At 40.8% G+C, this 19551-nt stretch overlaps 2 pseudogenes; one reads left to right on the top strand and one right to left on the bottom strand.

The window, feature by feature from the left end:
• Positions 1 to 2520, top strand: part of LOC127671030 (vomeronasal type-2 receptor 116-like) — a 38258-nt pseudogene extending 35738 nt beyond the window's left edge.
• Positions 2521 to 13900: 11380 nt separating this feature from the next.
• LOC127670655 (sperm motility kinase X-like) lies at positions 13901 to 14709 on the bottom strand (annotated as a pseudogene).
• Between the last annotated feature and the right edge of the window lie 4842 nt (positions 14710 to 19551).

Below are 19551 nucleotides of genomic sequence, written 5' to 3'. Positions count from 1 at the left end.
AATTAATGAATATTGTTTATAAGATATAATATTAAAAGCTAGTATAACACAGCAACAAATATAATCTAACAACGTAGCAGAACAGATTTATGTAAAATTGTTACATTAGCATGAATAGTCACATTGAGAAAATGTTAACTATTTGACAGGAGAGTTCAAGAAAGCATAAGATAGATACACAAATACAGAACTGAGTGTAAAAAGAAGTAAATGTAGTCTTTCTGTATCTTTTAAGGAGAAGTGAAACTAAAATAGTTTTTGAAATAAAGCCTTTACAAAAATGCGGAAAGTTATTTGTGACAAGAAATATGTGATTAAATAATATTAGGAGCATTTATTTTTCTCCTCTGAGTTTTATTCACAAAAATTTAGTTCTTAAAATCTATTCTGGTGGAACAAAGAAAACATAAATTTAGCTATTAAGTAGTTGTTTTCCTGAAAATCTTTCAAAAAGTTTTCCAAAACAGTAAACTAATAGCCACGAAATTATCTCAATTTGAAAAGGAATTTACATCCCCTACTCTACCCTTAATTCCATCACAGAACCCAGTAGTAGTTAAAAGAGAAAAGGCCTACTAACTTTTCCCAAACATCCATATATTCACTATAATACCTGTGAGAACTTCCTTCCATCAAAAATGAAAGGGGCTGGGGAAAGATAAGGAATGGTTTGAAGACATATTTAGTAGTTTCCAACCAACATCACATGAGAAGAAAATATTTTCAAACTGAAAAAAATTTATAAATAAAAATGAATTTGTGTCATATATCCCAGACTAAAAAATCATTTTACATAAGAAATTCAATGAAAAATGTTTATTTCAAAATTGATTTCGCATCTTCTATTGGAAATTTAGAAATATTTTTGAGAACTGGCATAAAAATTGAATTAGTTATTGCCATGTAATTTGGTATTTTCTAGTTTGAAAATATATGCTTCAACTGTATTACAAAATATAAATAAAAGAGAGGTAAAAAGCAAAAAAATAAGAATACTTCAATATACAACTAAAATAAATCGGCTCTAGGTATGAGATTTTATGGGTGTTTTCAATGTCAATTTGACACAATCAAGATTTATGTAATAAAAGAAAACCACAATTGAAAATCCTTTGAAGGGCTGGAGTGTAGCAAAAAGTTTTATACATCCTCATGTTTAGTGGTTGTTGTGGGCTGCGCTGCCTCACTGGGTTGGTGCAGCTCTGAGGAGGTGATCATAAGCTACATAACAAAGCAGGTCAGGGAAAATAGTAGAGGCAGGGCAGGCAGCACCACACCCCAGTGGACTCACCTTCAGTTCTTACCTCCTTATTCTACCTTCAGTTCCTGCATGGTTTCCTCAGTGATATATTTATAATGTATAATGTGAAAAATACCCTTTTCTCCAGAAAAGGATACTCTTCATGGGGTTTTTCGAAAGGAGTATAAACTTTACCTTGTGTGATTATTCACTTTAGAATACTCATATCTCCATACCAAAACTGACAAGGGAACATGGTTGTAATAACAATCCAATGAGTTTGAAGCATAAAATGTATTAGGATCAAGGGAAACTTGACCATGCATTCATGATCAACTTCATTTCCACCAGGTATGGATCAGTGTGTGCACTGTCCAGAAACTCATTATGCAAATGCAGAGAAGACACACTGCCTGGAGAAAACTGTCACCTTTCTGGCCTATGATGATCCCTTGGGGAAGGGACTCACACTCGTGTCCCTTGGATTTTCTAGTCTCACAGCTCTTGTTATTGGGGTCTTTGTAAACCACAGAGACACTCCAGTAGTGAAGGCCAATAACAGATCTCTCAGTTACATCCTGCTCATCATTCTGACCCTCTGTTTCCTCTGTCCATTGCTCTTCCTTGGTTTTCCAAACACAGCCACATGTATCCTGCAACAGAATGTGTTTGGACTTCTGTTCACAGTGACTCTATCCACTGTGTTGGCCAAAACCATCACTGTAGTTATGGCCTTCAAGGTTACAGCTCCAGGAAGAAAGATCAGATGGTTGCAGATATCACAGGTCCCTAAGTGTGTCATTCCAGCTTGCACTCTGATACAAGTACTTCTCTCTGGCATATGGCTGGGAACATCCCCTCCCTTTATTGACATGGATGCTCACTCTGAACAGGGACACATCATCATTCTTTGCAACAAGGGCTCAGCTGTTGCCTTCCACTCTGCTCTGGCCTACCTGGGAGTCATGGCCTTGGGTAGTTACCTCATGGCTTTCTTGTCCAGGAACCTTCCTGACACATTTAATGAATCCAAGTCCATGGCTTTCAGCATGCTTGTGTTCTGCAGTGTATGGGTCACATTCCTCCCTGTCTACCACAGCACCACTGGGAAGGTCAGGGTAGCCATGGAAATGTTCTCTATCCTGGCTTCAAGTGCAAGCATTCTAATTGTAATCTTTTTCCCTAAGTGCTATATTGTTTTGTTTAGGCCAGAATTAAACACACTTCCTCATACCAGGGATGAAAGACACCACAGGGGCAAATATTTACTTAAAACATAGTTCACATGATTCTTCATCTAAACTGAATTTCACTGGATCTCTACAGATCTGACCATAACATATTAGGTCACATGTTTTTCCTGTGATGGCTTTGTGGGTATGGCTTCTTCTCACCAGATATTATATTCTGAGCTTAATTCCCGGGAACTCCATGATGAAGTAAGGAATCGATTTTCTGAAGTTGGACTAGTGCATTTCCAGTCCCCAAAATAAGTAAACATTTGTAATATAACTTTAGAAAACCCTTTTGAAAACAATCATAACATTGAGATATGATTGTATGAGCTCTTATTGTTTCCACTGACTTAAATTATTAATTTTTCCTATTGAAATCTCTCACATTTTGCAGTAAGGACACTCTATTCACCAAATCATGTGATGGTCCTGGGGCTTTTTCTCTAAGTTCTTATTTCTAAATCATATTAATTACTTCAACCAGTGGTGTTTTTTACTTTAAGAACTTTTCATTTCTCTCAGTGCTGACTATGCAATGTCTTTCTGGTGGCATTGATTTCTAACAGTTTCAGATATCATGAATTTCACACAGTTTGACTGCCACATAAATCTTCTTACCACAACATTCCTCATAAATTTTTACATTTTCAAATCTTTTAGTACTGTTCTTATTTCAAATGAAGTCCTGAAACAGCAATCAGCAGAAACCATGGCATAGCTAAATGTGACCCATTCTTCATGTTTCTCCTGCTAAATAAGCAATTAGTTCTCTGAGTCTGAGGTCAGCATCATGTGGGCGAATCCCTGACACTGCTTCACATATGTACAATGTGTAACATGATTATATTGACCAATAAAATTCTTGTTCCTCTAGAACCATAAGTTAATTGTGACATCACTCTACCCATTATTCTCTACCTTCTTATCCAAAATTATGAAAAGTGTCCTTTAAACTCTTCCCACCATATTTTGAAAATTTTGTGTATCTCAAAATCTAAAATTATTTCTTGACACCATATAAAGATAACAGTGGATTAAATCCTGAGTCTTTGCAAACAAACAATGTGCTCTAAAATTATGCATAATTTTTAGCACATAGAATTCTTTACTTTTCAAATCTATTCAAAATGTGGGCATGTAACCCACATTTTCAGACTAAGTTAGCAGACCACTTGCCCAAAACTCACAATGGTAATGGTTTGCTCCTAACATGAATTAAAATTTGCTTGACCATCTTAAATCTGTGGTTCACAAGCTCTATAACTTTGTGACCCTTTAATATATTCCCAAATATTCTGGTTACTCCAATAATAATATTATTTTCATGGATAATTCATCACAATAATTCTGCTACCATTATGAATCATTAAATAATTATCTCCTGATCAAAGGTATTTGGTGACTCTTGTGAAGAGTCCTGTGAACACAGATGGGACATGACTCAAGGGTTGAGAATCACTGCTCTCACTGAATTTACAGTAATTTCAGAACTTCAAAGGCATCCTTCTTTACTTTCAAAGGAAAATAAACTAACTCCAGTATACTCTCGTTTTCTTCCCTCCTTCTTCCTTCTTTCCTTCCTTCACTCCTTCCTCTCTGCTTCCTCTCCTATGTTTTTCCTTTTCTACTGATAAAATCTTCCTTGAAGCAAAAATTATCTGTCTTCAACTAAAAGCTACTTGTCTAGATAACCATCAGCAGCTTTGGCAGTCTAAATCTTTTAGGGGAATATTTTTTATTCTCTCTGAACCAAAGACTGCTATTAATAGCTATAATGGACTCATTTATTTACTGTACTTTAATTCAGTTTAAACATTTATTACCAACTCACATATTCGCCAACCATTGGCAACTTATCCCTTTTGTTAAAAATTGATTCTTTTCTTAAACAAAATATCCTGATTACAGTTTTATCCCAATTTAATCTTCCTAATTTTGCTCTACTCTCATCCCTTCTGGATCTAGTCCATTTCTGTTTCTCATTAGAAAAGAATAGGATTCTGTAAGACAAAAACAAAACATACTAGCAAATCATATAAGAAAAAAAGCCCATCTCATTGAACTAGGACAAGGCAAATCAACCTAATGAAAGGAGACTAAAAGAATTCTTTTTATATTAATTATTTTAATCGTAAACACAGATATTTACAGTTAAGGGTCTTTATGGACTGTAGAGTTTCATGATATTTAACATATGTCTTAGAAAGGTTGAGACTCAGTCTCATATCTGTTTTATGATATAATTAGAAATTGTACTTAGCAAGTCTCTTTGTGATTATTTGTTCTAGTGGTAAAGCTACCAATGGTACTTCATATTTTTTATTTATTATTATCAGTATATTACTAATCCCCAATTTATTTTTACAGTTCAGTCTCTATCCCTTTCCCACTCTGCCCTCTGACATTTCCTCACCCCATTCCTCCACCACAGTCTCCAAGGGAATGGCCCAACCTCCAACACCCCCACCCCCACCACACACCACCAGGCCTACACATTTCCTGGGACCTCAAGTCTCTCAAGTGATAGGTGTGTCTACTCTCAGTGAGGCCATTTCAGTGAGTCCTCATGTGTGTGTGTGTGTGTGTGTGTGTGTGTGTGTGTGTGAGGGGCCTTGGGCCAGCTAGTGTATGGTGGCTGTTCACATCCCGAAGCAGACACCTGAACGTTCCCACTGGGGCCCACTGGATTCACCAGAGCACACCGACTTCTCCCAGCTGGCTGCCCAGAAGCCCCTCTAGCCTCTTGCAGGACTTGGAGATGCGGTGTTGCTGCCCAGGCTAATCTGGATCTGGAAGCGGAGAGAGCTGAGGGCTCCTGCCAGAGGCCTCAGGACTGGAACCCAAGCTCTGGGCCACAGGAGCAAGCTGTGCTGCGAGCTCCCAGACTGCCTCTGGTTGCACACCGGGTCTCCTGCACTTCCTGGAGACCGAGTGCTGTGGTCCTGGCCATGCAGATCCCAAAGCAGGCACCCGAAGGCTCCCGCTGGGGCCCGCTGGATTCACCAGAGCACACCGACCTCTCCCCGCTGGCCGCCGGGAAGCCCCTCTTATGAGCCTTATTTATAATATCCAGAAGCTGGAAAGAACCGAGATGTCCCTCAAAGGAGGAATGGGTACAGAAAATGTGGTATATTTACACAATGGAATACTACTCAGAAATTAGAAACAAGGAATTCACAAAAATTTTAGGCAAATAATTTGATCTGGAAAATATCCTAAGTGAGGTATCCAAATCACAAAAGAATACACATGGAATGCAATCTCTGATAAGTGGATATTAATTAGCCCAGAAGCTCTGAATTCGGGAGGCACAAATCGCATAACAAATGACTCCCATGTAGAAGTATGGAGAGGTTCCTGATCTTGGAAAGGATTGATCCAGCATTGGAGGGGAATATAAGGACAGAGAAAAAGGAGGAAGGTGATTGGAGAATGGGTGGAGAGAAAAGGTTTATGGGACATATGTGGAGGGGGATCTGCGAAAGGGGAAATCATTTGGAATGTAAACAAAGAATATAGAAAATAAAAATATTAAAATGAAAAAAAGCAAAAAAGAAAAGTAAATGAAGACTATATTCAGTAAAAATAAATAAATAAATATTCAGACATTAAAAAAAAGATATGGCAACACCTTTCAGGAAATAACATCTATAAAACATAGGTAGCCTACTTCAAAGACATCCAAAGTATTTCTAGTAAAAAGCAGGAGGGCAAAGTTGTGGCTAATTGAAGATGCAATAAGGCACAGGGGACAGCATTCAGTTCACCTGGTTAACAAGAAAACACCCTTTTGCAGTTGGAGGCAGGAGAAACAAATGAACCTTATCTAACTGTAATGTGTACATGTGGGAAATTACTGAAGATAGGTTTTTTTTTTTTTAAATCAATGTGACAAACGCCTGAAGTTCTGGTACATACAAAACTGAAAGACCCAGGCAATGAGTACTTGTATTAAGTTTGCAGTTAAATATTTTTAATCCTTTTACTTAATCCCTTCTTACCTTTGGCAAAAAGCCCACAGAGACCAACTGCTGAGATCCTCCCAGAGATCTCCACGACCAAGAAACAGAAACACCTACCAATTCTTTTACCCAGAGGCCTTTGCTCCTTTGTGCTACACCCAGTTAACTGGTCCACCCAGTGGCCTTTGTGTCCTGTCCTCATGCTATGCCCTGCTAAATAAATACTTCACCAGAGACCTTGCACCCTGGTTGCAGGACAGAAGAGCTCATGGTACACATTTCTGCCCATAGCCACTGTACAGGAGGCAGTCACAAAGACTTCTGCCATCACTGCTGACAGGAACGCACTCTAGCTGGAGGTGGCAGAAGGGCAAAGGGAGCCTTCATTTTCTAAGCGGAAGATGGGGATTATGAAGATGAATTTCTGAAGACACAAAGTGAGTTGGAATGAATTTCATGTCCTATTAGAACGGTGTGGGTTTTAAGGTACTGCAGTGAACAAGGTGTGAATGGAGACCTGGCCTCTGCCCCGTCAGGAAGAGCTCTGTGTTTCAAGGTCCTGCAGAAGTCTGAGTGTATCAGTTGCAGAGCTGGTTGGGTTCTAGGGAAGAGGGAATTTGTTTCTGTGTGACAGAAGGTGAAATACTGGCAATCAAGTAGAGAAAACAAAGTCTAAGCCTCCCACAGTGCTGCTTAGTGAGTGCTGAGGTACAGTTAAGCAGCTAAACACATGAATGATGCAAGTTCGGTACTTTCTTCTGGCGTTACCTTGTTGGAATCTTTATTCTCAGAAACGTTTGAAACATCAGGGCATGCTTGTTATGGATTATCCCATAAACTGACTGGTTTGGAATCCTATGCTAATGTTGACACACAAGCCCTTGGAGATAAAGTCTGTTGTCACAGCATATCTCCAACAGCTGCGGAGCCAGAATCCTGGGCTGGCATTCAGGGCTGTACAGAGAGCATTATATGGACAAGAACAAGGGAACTTGTCATGCCTAGTTCTTCATTAGAATACTTAAATGTAACCTCCCTCCAATGAGTTTACCACAGGCACAGTGCTTTGAGTCATGCCTTACACCTCCATAGCAGTTCCTGGGAGAGCTTGTTTTTCTTTCAGTCTCTTTTGTGACCACCTGGATACCAAAGCATCTCCTTTTCAAGGTCTGTGCCCACTTATAAGGACTCAAGTCATGATTTCCATTTAGAGTTTTGTGCCAAGAGGAGCTAATTCTTATGGAATTGGCAAAAGGAAAAAGAACTTGCTGTTTCTCTCTGCATGGCATAACAAAAGTAACTATTTTCTTTTGCTTCAAAGGACAGCAAAGTTGGTATAAATTGTCATGATATTATGGGTGGTACTAACTTTGTCTTTTCATATTAATCTTTTCATTCATAGTTGAATGTCTTTATAGGAAAAAGAATCTTTTATACAGTCAAGAATCCTTGTGATTGGGGGAGCACTGACAAATGCATGGCTTTATACAAAGGTCAGTTGAGTTGCATGTATTCTTAAGGTTTTCATTGTTTGCTGTATTGAAAAGTTTTTATTTTGCTGTCCTAAAAAAGGTACACCACCACAAACTTATGAACCATAAGAGTTAAAATATAAACTCTTGTGTTAAATCATATACATTGGAAAATTGATACTGATGTATTTTAAAAAAGTGACAGGGCCCTTCTATGTATGTAGACAGGGTCGGAAGAAAGAAGTAGACGGGTTGTTATAGTTAAATTTCAATGGATACACACATGGATTTCTCATATGTAACACTCTCCAATTTGTGTAAATAACATGTGCAAGCAATATATATATAAAGTTGAAGCTCTACCACCCTCAGTAAGACAATAGTGATAGACAGATGGTGCAGTGCTTCCTGGTATTAAGAAAGTCCTGGTTTGGGTCTCAGCAACACGTTGACTCACAACCACCTGTGACATCAGTTTGAGAGATCAGGACTTGAGATGTGCTCTTCAGGACTCCTGGCAACACTCATTGCACATAAACTTCATATAAGCATGCACACACGTACACATGCACACACACACACACACACACGGACACAACTAAATGTAAAAAATGTAAATAGTATGTACTTTTAGTAATACAGTAATGATGAGTGTTTGTAAAAATAACATGTGAAGGGTTGGGTATCTTTTCACATGTAGAGACATTTACTTGACAGAGTTTGATAATAAATGATGACAATAGGTCAAGGATTCATTTTTATATAAATGAAGGACATGGAAACAAGGCTTACTTAGGCTAATGCTTTAATGGTGGTACTAGCAATATCAGAGTTTCTTTTTTCTTGAGGTTTTAGTTAAATGAATAAAATAATATTGTAAAACTCTTGAATGAACCCCTTCAACATTTTTTCAAGTATTGAGAGAAAACCATGACAGGCTAGCAGTAACCGTTAGGAGCTGCCAACACAAGGGAATGAAGAGGACAAAGGAAGCCATTCCTGTCACAGTGGAGGTCACCAGGCAGTCGTGTAGGCAGTCTATGTAAGGCTAAAGAAAACTGTGGAAAAGGCCGACTATACAAAAATGCATTCATAATCTTTGGTTGGTGGCAGAAAGATAGAAAGAGGAAGAGAAGGAAGAGGAGGATGAGGAAGAAGAGGAGGAAGAAGACAAAAATTACTTTTCTAAAGTAGGATTGTGGTGGTTTGAATGAAAACGCCCCCCATACACTCACAGAGATTGGCACGATTAAGTGGTGTGACTTTGCTGGAGCACATAGGACATGTTGGAGGATGTATGTGACTGAGGGTGGGCTTCGAGGTTTCAAATGCTCAACCCAGGCTCAGGGTCCCTCTCTCTTCCTTCTCCCTTCCAATCCAGATGTAGATTTCTCAGTTAACTCTGCAGTACCATGTCTGCCTGTATGCCACCATGTCTCCTGTCATAATAATAATGGTTGTATTTCACCTCTGAAATACAACCCAGCCCCAATTCAGTATTCTCCATTTTAAGAGTTGCGATGGTTATGGTTCCTCTTCACAGCAATCAAACACTAAGATGGAAACTGGTGCCATGGCCTGTGGTGTTGCCAAGATCGGATGGAGCATGCTTTCATCTGGAGGAATACAGAAGACTTTCAGACTTCGAACTAAAGTGCAGATGGACAATTCAAGCAGGGTTTATTGGGTTATAGTAGTAGGATCATGGAAAACAGTGATGCTTGGGGTTATTTAAACTGTGAGGGCTCAGTTAGAGAAGATTCAGGGGAGAATATTATTAGTATAGTGCCTAGAAAAATATTCTTGTGGTATTTTGGCTAAGAGCATTGCTGCTTTCTACAATTATGTTAAGATCAATCTGAGGCTATATTGAACATAATATGCATTAAAAGTTTTGACAGAGGTCACTTAAATCAGCCTAGCATTGACTGTGTCATGTGGTTCTTTTTGGTCTGACTTATGCAGTTTTATAATGAAAAGGAACAATCTGCACTAGGAAAAATACAAAATGTACAGTGTGAAAAAGAGAGCACCAGGACATTTAAAGCAACTAAATCCTGTACACAAGGACATTTAAAAAAATGTAAAGAAGTGCCTGATGCTAGTTGAAATACAAGGAATGGTTGACATCAAGGTAAGACAAAACCCAGCCAAGCTTCCAACTCATGAAAAGGCCTGATTCATACCTTAATACTAGCACTAGGGAGGCAGAGACAAGTAGACTTCAGAGTTCAAGGCCACCATGTTTTTTCAGAGCAATTTCTAAGTCGTTCAACCTTAGTCACTGAAGAAATCCATTGAATACAGAAATCTGGTGAAAAATGTATTTGAAAACTAAGAATATTTTGATAAGGGGGTTATTTTCCAGCCCAACAAGTAACAAAACTTGGCAGCCTTGGCCTTGTGGTCATGTCAGAGTCAAGGTTACAAGAAAGAGGTTGTGAAATCTCCCTCCATGTTGAAGGGAATTCTCAGAGGTCAGACATGTTAGGGGTGTCCCTGCATAGAGGTCAAGAGAGGCCATTGCATGAATCTGTGAAGGTGAAGCCTGGATTGCCTTGGAGACGCCAAGATGTTAGAGATGCCAGAGCCCTGGGATATCAGCTGAAGAAAGCTGCTAACACAGGGCCGAATCACCCCAAGAAAAATAGTGTGTTGCCTCAACAAGTATGAAAGGATTTGGAGATCTGAAGAGTGTTTTGACATCATACATGAAGATGCAGAGTTTGGAGTCTGCTCAGCTGGTTTTTAGTCTCCCTTGGCCCAGTATTTCCTCATTACATCCTCTTTATACCCTTTGGGAATGGTAATGCACATATCCCCTGCCATTATTTCTTGAAAGTATGTGACTTTCTTCTTCATTGTGATTTTACAGGGGATTACAGTTAGATTGCATGAGACTCAGTGCTTTCAAATGAAGCTGTTCCTGTTATAGACAATGGGGACATTCTAAGTAAGACTAAATGATTTTTGCATGATGATGATGGACTATTGATGCAATGGAGTAGAATGTAGTAGTTTGAGTGAAAATGGCCCTAAAGTGGCACAGGGAGTGACACTTTTAGGAGGTGTGGCCTTGTTGAAGTAAGTGTGGCCCTGTTGGAGGAATTGTGTCACTGGGAATGGACCTTGACTTTCCAAATGCTCAAGCCAGGTCCAAAATCTCTTCCTCAGGAGCTTGCCAATTCAGTTGTAGAACTCTTAGCTATCTCTTCAACATTATGTCTACCTGTATTCCACCATGCTTCACAATATGATGATAATGGACTATAACACTGAACTATAAGCAAGCCCCAATTAAATATTTTTCTTCAGAAGACTTGTTGAGTTCTGGCTGCCTTCCCAGAGGCCATTTAAGTGCCAGGGACCCTATGTAAGACCACACCTAATGCCCACAATTTCCCTTTAAAGTATGCCTAACATCACCAAAAGGCCCCCAATGCTCTGGGTTTTATATTCTGGTCCATGACTCTGGAAGCTTTCCCAGAGGCCATGTGGGCACTTGGGACCCAAGGTCAGACATGGTCCCCTGCATACTAGCTCCCCTTAAAGTGTACCCAAAAGCCATAAACTACACCCCATCTTCTGGGCAACCATATTAGACACTACAATGTTGCTAGAAGATCTTTACATTCCCAGAGGTCATGCCAGTTCTAGGGATCAAGAGGTTATGGTGGTTCCCCAAATCCAATTCCAAGAGGTTGTCCAGGCCAAAAAGTCTTAGAAAAGAGACCACACTGGACCTGAAGTCTGACTGATCACCAGAACTGCAGGCAACCCAGGACAGAAGATCAGAAAGGTTACAGAAGGCAGAGTCACTCAAACTATGAAATTCCCTTGTTTGTAACGTGGGCTCTCTCCACTTCAAGGAAATAGCATTAGTACTGACTGCGCCTCTTTGTGTGTCTGCGTGTGTGTGTGTGTGTGTGTGTGTGTGTGGTGTGGGTGTGTTGTGTGTCCAACCAGATGTAAAGAATACTCATCAAATGGCTCAAATTTGAGTGCAACATACACAATTAGAGACTAGAGCTGGTAGTTTTGTGAGGGCTTCAGGATCTCTCTCAGTGTGACTATGCAGTAATCAGGATGCTCTGTTCTGCATCATAGCTGTGGGTCTGAACCATCTCTGCCCACTCTGTATTAACTTCTAGACTCCAATGGACACTCATGGCTTCGCAGTTTTGTTACCTCCTCTTACAATATCAGACATATCTGTTGGATACATGGAACAGGTCAGGTCTTCTGGGTTCCTTCCTCTGCCTCCAGGACCACTCTCTCCTCAGCTCACAAGTACACCTGGAGACAGGCTGCTGAGCTGACATTCTCACTGTGCATGAAGGTTCTCTGAAGTCTGGTGTTTCTTCTCAGTATCCTTGGTAACCACTAGCACTCCATGGATGTTTCTTCCAGGGGCTTCTGAGTGCTGTGAAGATTAACTCACTGGGCCACAGCTATCCTGGGACTGCTGCCCAGTGTGGAACTCCCTATAGGGGACGGGAGGAAAATCATTCAGAACTTCTCAGAATCTTCCTTCAGACTTCAGGGGAAAATAACATTTTGCCTCTAATTTAAGCCTGCACTATAGACAGATCTTCCCTCTGCCATACAGCCACCTGAAATTCCTGTCTGGCTCTGTCCTCCCTGCTCCTGTCTGCATCCTCAGCAGACTCATCTCCACTCTCTGGTATCATCCTCCAGGGACCACAGGGCCTCTGATAGCCCTTGAAACAGACAGAAGAAATCTTAGAAATCTGCAGGACTTATGCTTTGCTGTGCTGGCCCTGTGATGGCATGGGACCTCAGGCTGATTCCGCCCAAGTGCTCCATTGATCCCTTCACAAATTTCCAGCATTCTTGCCTAGCATTAGGCCACTATCCTCTGCTGTCTACATGTTGCTCAAGTTTTGAGGAAGGGTTTAGTCTTAGGAGGAGGAAGAACAGGATGAGACTTTTCTCTCTGGCATGATAGACCCAATGTCACCAACACCCTTAGTGAGCATGCTGCAATATGTTAAGGGAAGGAGGAACTAGAGAGTGCATCCTTTCCAATCACACCCCACCTACTTGTTTCAGCCTGTGTCTCTGAAGCACTCTTCATTGGCTGCCATGACCTTGTTATTTTTCACTGGGAGGCAGCAACACAAGTTCCTTAAGGCTTTGGAAATCCTCTTCTTCAGGCTCCTCCAGGCCCGATTTCTCAGTGGGACTCTGGGCATACCCTGGGACCTCCTTCGGAGCTGCTCCTGATGGACTGTTTCCCTTGAGGATGAGCTAGTTTCTTGTAAGGATTCGATGCCTATATTCTCTTCCTGGTTCTCCTCACTGGGGGAAGGGCTGCTGCTTCTGGACTCCCAGGAGGACATGCTGCTACTTGTGTCTGTAGCACTGGAGCTCTCTTGGGCCATATCTTGCGTGTTTTCAAAGGTTGAGGATTGTGTGGATATGAAAAGTGACCATGGGGCTCCTGATGATGAGGTTAGCGTTGTTGTTGTTGCCTTTCTTTTTCTTGATGATGATTTTGTGGAGTTGATGCTTCTCTCCTTCTCTCTGCATGTACTCTTTCCAACATGAGGCATAAGCCCCTGGAGTGGGGAGGTGTTCTCCAGAAAGCTACTCTCAAGGGAAGAAAGGCTGGGAGGTACACTATGCCTCCTCCTACAGCCTTTCCTTCCACATCCGGGCAGCTCAGAGAGAGTGGGCAAAGTGAAGGTGGAAAGAGTACGGGCACTGGTTCCCTTCCTTACAGGCCAGGGAGGGTTGGGGGCTTTTGTAGGGTCCAGAGTACTGCCCTGCCCTCCATCGTGATAAAATTGGGGCTGCCTGGTATACTTCTTTTTTATAATCAAATAAGTCGCCATATCATGATTGTACTTCCGTTCCCTCAAAGCCTCCCTGAGCTCTTTAATGTTGTACCCCATAAGAAACATGTCAAAAGCGAGGTTGGATTCTGGTTCTCTAGGGATTTCCTCTGAAGATCTCAATGGGTCTTGATCATGGCACAGCCACGGGTGTACCAATATTTCTTTAATGGATGGCCTCATTATGGGGTCTATAGTCATTAATCTCTTTAATAGCTCTCGAAGCTCTGGAGACAGGTGATACGGGATCCAACAGCTCCGGGCTAGGATCAGATGCTTTATCTTGGAGTGCACTGTCTCTCGGAAGGGAAGGTGGCCAATAACTAAATAGTATAATACTACACCGAGACTCCAGATGTCAGTTGGGAGGCCATCATATTGTTTGTGATCAAACACTTCAGGAGCACAATATTGTGGTGTGCCACAAAATCCTTTGAACTTTTCCCCAGAGGCCAGTCTTTTGCCTAAGCCAAAGTCAGTCAGTTTCACATGCCCCTCCCAATCCAATAGGATGTTCTCGGCCTTGATGTCTCGGTGGACAATATTCTGACTGTGGATATAGTTGACGGCCAAAGAGAGTTCTGTAAATATCCTACGTGCCTCTTCCTCGTCCAGATGCCCACACTTGTTGATGTGTTTCAGCAGGGATCCCCGGGCTGCATATTCCATCACCAGGTACGTTTTGTGCCTTGTCTCAAATATCTGGAACAACTGTATTATGTGACTATGGTTCAGGGATTTCACAAGATCTATCTCAGAGATGACCAGGAAGTCTATATTTGTGCCCCTTTTCAATATCTTGATGGCTACCATGGTCTGGGTCATAAGGTGGAGAGCCACTTTGACTTCTGCAAAAGACCCTTTATCTAGGGTGCCCAGGATATAGTAATGCTGTGCCAGGGGGTTCCCTTCATGACAACTGGCCTCGAGGTCCCCCGACATCGCACTTCCATTCTCTTGGTCACCAGGAGCTACAGCAAGCAAAGATGGCAGGGAAAACAGATCAGAATTCCTTCTAAGATAGGTTACTACTAGAGATTCTGAGATTAAGAGACACAGACACTTCCATAGACGAGTCTGGCTCTGCCTAAGGACACAGGGAAACCAGAACAAAGCAAAGACAAACACAGAGGATGGAAAGAAGGAAGAAGGCTCAGAGCAGAAAGAGAGCAAGGGTGATGGAAGATAAAATTTTAGCCAGGAGAACAGGGATCCCGATTTCAAAGGAGCAGAACATTGACAAGCTTACCCAAGATGTCCATCATGAAGGACTGAGCTAAAGGCCACACTTGAACATCAAGATAGCTTTACCCAGAAATGTGTGGGATGCAACTTGCCCCAGTAGATACAGTATCTACACGGGATGGGGGCAAAAGTCACACAGCACCTATGAATAAGAATGAAAATTTGTCAGTATTTTTCTGGAATGGATGTTGAGGTCACTCTGATATACTCAACATCTTAGTCCAACAGAGATATATACCACAATTTTTTCCTTATATGCAGGATACTGGTGGTTTGAGGTTGAATTAAAGGGAGGGGGAACTCTGAGGGGACTGGAGGATAAGAGGCAGGATGAGCTAGAGAGTAACAGACAGTGACAAAGTCAAAAGAGAAGTTAGGAAAACAAATATGGATGTTGGCCAGGGAGGGACGCTGCTCAGGTTTCTTCCCACATTTCATCCCAGCACTCCGGAGGCAGGCAAATCTTTGAGTTTGAAGCTACCCTGGTCTACACAGAAAGTTACAGGTTGGCCAAGGCCATACAAAGAAATCCAGTCTCCCAGGAACAATAAAACAAACTGAAGAAGGAAAGAGAAACGAAGAAAGGAAGGAGAAAGGAGGGGGAAGGAAGGAAAACACATGGATGTTAATCCAGAAAGCAAAATGAAAATAATTAAACGAACAAGCAAACAACAAGAAGGCAAAGCTGTAAACAAAGCTCCCAAATGAATGAAATCACATAAACAGAAACCCAAACCTCTGAGTTTACGGAAACAGCAGGAAAGTACTCAGTCTGTGGACATGTAGCTGATGTTCAATGTCGAAATCCAAACAATCACCGATGTCCAAATCTGATCCAACTACCGAGTCCTGCAGTTCACTACCAAACAGCTCTCTGCACAGAAGGACACAAAACAGCCCAGACAGTGCAGTATATGATCAGCTCTTGGTCATTCCTCACAATGGCTCTCTGTGTCATCAGAGCATTAGTGACCAATCAGAGCTGGCACAACCCACAGTGATTTTTCTCACTCCTTACAAGGTGCTCTGTCTGTTACTGTTCATTTCACTGAGAGCAAGCACTGGACAAGAGACACCTTAAGGGAGGGAGAGCTCTATTTAGATTCATGGCATGAGGGGTTTGGAGGGAATGTTGGGGTTCCCCCACTAGGGTTTTAGTCTCATGTCAAAAGGAATGTTTTAGATGGGGTGGGGACAAGAGAATCTCTCTCTCTCTCTCTCTCTCTCTCTCTCTCTCTCTCTCTCTCTCTCTCTCTCTCTCTCTCTCTCTCTCTCTCGTGTGTGTGTGTGTGTGTGTGTGTGTGTGTGTGTGTATGTGCACACATTTGAGTGTGTGTTTCCAACCAGATGTATAAAAGTACAACAAACTTCATTTCGGAGATTTGGGGGTGAGGAAGCATCCAGGAGAGGGGCTCTCTGCTCCAAGACCAAGCAATCAAATCTTGTCCTGGATTCTTAGCAGGCACAGATTTCTAAGGGTAGATATTTCCTGTAGAAATAGGTGAAGATTGCTGGAATGTCATGTCCTGATTTTCTGGAGCTCAGAGTTTGGTGGGGTTTTTTTCCCTCAGGAACTAGTGGGTTTTTTGCTTAGTGATTACTCAGTTTTGGTTTTTGGTGTTTGTATTTATTTGTTTCACCCTGTTTCTTCCACATATGCTCCATTGGCCAGGCTGGGAAGTCCTTTCAGGCCACAGGTTGCTTTTGCTTAGGTTCTAGGGCTCAGTCATGGAGCTCTTCAGGACGGGTGGACTGAACATGGGGATCCCAGTGGAGGAGTTAGGGGAAGGATGAATAAGATGATGAGGTTCGCAACCCCATTGGAAGTACAACAATATCAACAAACCAGACCCCCCCCCAGAGCTCTGAGGAATTAAACCACCAACCAAAGAATACACATGGAGGGACCATGGCTCCAGCTGTATTGGTAGCAGAGGATGGGATTATCTGGCAACAATGGGAAGGGAGGAACTTGGTCCTATTAAGGTTTGATGCCCCAGTATAGGAGAATGGTAGGGCATAGAGGCAGGAATGAGTGGGTGAGTAGGGGAGAATCCGCATAGAAGCAGGGGGAGGGAGGGTGGGATAGGTTTTTTTTTTTTAGTTTAAACTGTGAAGGTGGATAGCATATGAGATTTAAATAAATAAAATAACCAATAAAAATTTAAAAAACCAACAAGAAGAAATAAATACCAAAGTAGACAGGGAAAGACAAGGGTACATCCACCCACCAAAATGAAATGTTTACTTTTTGAAACTTTTTTGTCTCCAAACTCAACTAAAAAATAATCCACCCACTAGAAATGCCACACCAATTTTTTGGCTAATAAAAAAGATTGAGCCATGAAATGCACATGCAAACAATGTGAATACATTATTTAGACTAAACTGTTTCTATTTGCGATATATTTTATATACCTATATGCATACGAGTGTAACAAAAATTCATGAAAAGTAGCCTGTAAAAGTAAAAGAAAGCAAGGATTGTATATTAGAAATTTCGGAAGAAAATAAGAAAAAGAGAAGGCAGAAAAATATATTTATTGCATAATAATCACACACTATAAAAGTACAATTTAAATGGAAAAAGCAATTTTCAATAAATGTAAGTTTTACAAACACTGTAGAGTCAGCCATATTATCCCTCCTCACACAGCAACTAAAGCATTTCATTCAATGTATTAGCCATGGTTTTGGTTACTATATATGTTATTGAATTGTATTCATACCTGTGTCCACCAAAATGATGTTATCCTAATTTGACTACATGAACATAAAACAAATTTCCAGATAGAAACTAACAGATATCAATTCCCAAATACTTCATTAGCCACTGAGAAGAAACAAGTCAAAGAATTCATGTAATTTATCTCTATGTAGTTCATGGGCTTTGTGTACCAGTTGATAAGGGTGCTAGTATGTACGAGATTTATTCCTGACACTTGGTGTTAGATAATATGTAGAGGCTTCCTCCTTAGTGAATACTGATTCATCTTTTTAGCAGTCCTTGCATGCCTGTATCTATTTACCTTGGGCTGGATCTTGTGAGGTTAACTCTTACAATTTTTGATATCAACCAGTGTTGTCATTATAAAGATTTTGTTTAGGCACCACTCTGGAAATCAGGTTGGCAGTTCTTCAGAAAATTGTACATAGTACTGAGGACCCAGCTATACTACTTCTGTGCACATACACAGAAGATGCTCCAACATGTATTAAGGTCACATGCTCCACTATGTTCATAGAAGCCTTATTTGTAATAGCTAAAAGCTGGAAAGAACCCAGATGTCCCTCAACAGAGAAATGGATACAGAAATTGTGGTATATATATACAATGGAGTACTACTCAGCTATTAAAAACAAAGAGTTCATGAAGTTCTAGAGCAAATGGATGGAACTAGAAAGTATCATCCTGTGTGAGGTAATCCAATCACAATAGAACACAGATGTGCACTTGCTGATAAGTGGATATTAGCCCAAAAGGTTGGAATACCCAAGATACCATTCACAGACCACATGAAGCTCAAGAAGAATGAAAACCAAAGTGTGGATAATTTGGCCCTTATTAGAAGGGCATCTAAATACTCCTAGCTCACAGTCAACTAATGGACTAGGGTCCCTAATGGAGGAAATGGAGAAAGGACCCAGGGAGCTGAAGAGGTTTGCAGCCCCATAGGAGGAACAATAATATGTACCAACCAGTAACCCCAGAGCTCCCAGGGACTAAACTACCAACCAAACGTTACACGTGGAGGGACCCTTGGCTCCAGCTACATATGTAGCAGATGATGATATTTTAAGACAGCAATGAGAGGAGAGGCCATTGGCCCTTTGAGGGATTAATGCCCCAGTGTAGGAGAATGCCAGGTCAGGAATGTGTGGGGTTGGTAAGCACGTAGAGGGGTGATGGAATAGGGTGTTTTCAGATGGGTATGAGGAAAGGGGCTAACATTAGAAATGTAAATAAACCAATCGAATAAAAAAATCCTACCTTAAAAAATAAAACATTTTAGAAGGGCAAAACAAATTTTCAATAAATAGAAGTTTTAATAACAATGTATTGTTATCCATATTAGCCATCCTCACACTGCATCTGCAGCAGGCCATTCAATGTCTCAGCCACGTTTTGGATTACTATATATATTACAGAGATCTATTAATATTTTTCAGCCAAAATGACATTATCATAGCTTGATTGCATCAACAACAAAAGATTTCCAGAAAAAAATACCAGATATCAATGCCTAAAGAATTCATAAACAATTTAGAAGATGTGCTTCTTTAATTTTGCCCAATGAAGTTCTATGTACCAGTTCATAAATTTACTGGTATGTATCTGTTTTTTCCTGACCTCTATGGGTTAGATAATAAATATGGCTTCATCTCCATGAATTGTGATTTGCTTTCTTTACAGAAGTTCTTGCTTATCTGTATCATTCACCTACACGTGGGGATTTAGCCACTATACATTGTTTTTATTGTTAAGGAATTATTTAATATATTTACATTCCAAATTTTGACCCTATCCCAAGTTCCCCC

This window comes from Apodemus sylvaticus, chromosome 20 (genome assembly GCF_947179515.1).
Source record: "Apodemus sylvaticus chromosome 20, mApoSyl1.1, whole genome shotgun sequence".
In the NCBI taxonomy this organism is placed as follows: domain Eukaryota; kingdom Metazoa; phylum Chordata; class Mammalia; order Rodentia; family Muridae; genus Apodemus; species Apodemus sylvaticus.
This window is presented reverse-complemented; position numbering and strand designations above follow the sequence as displayed.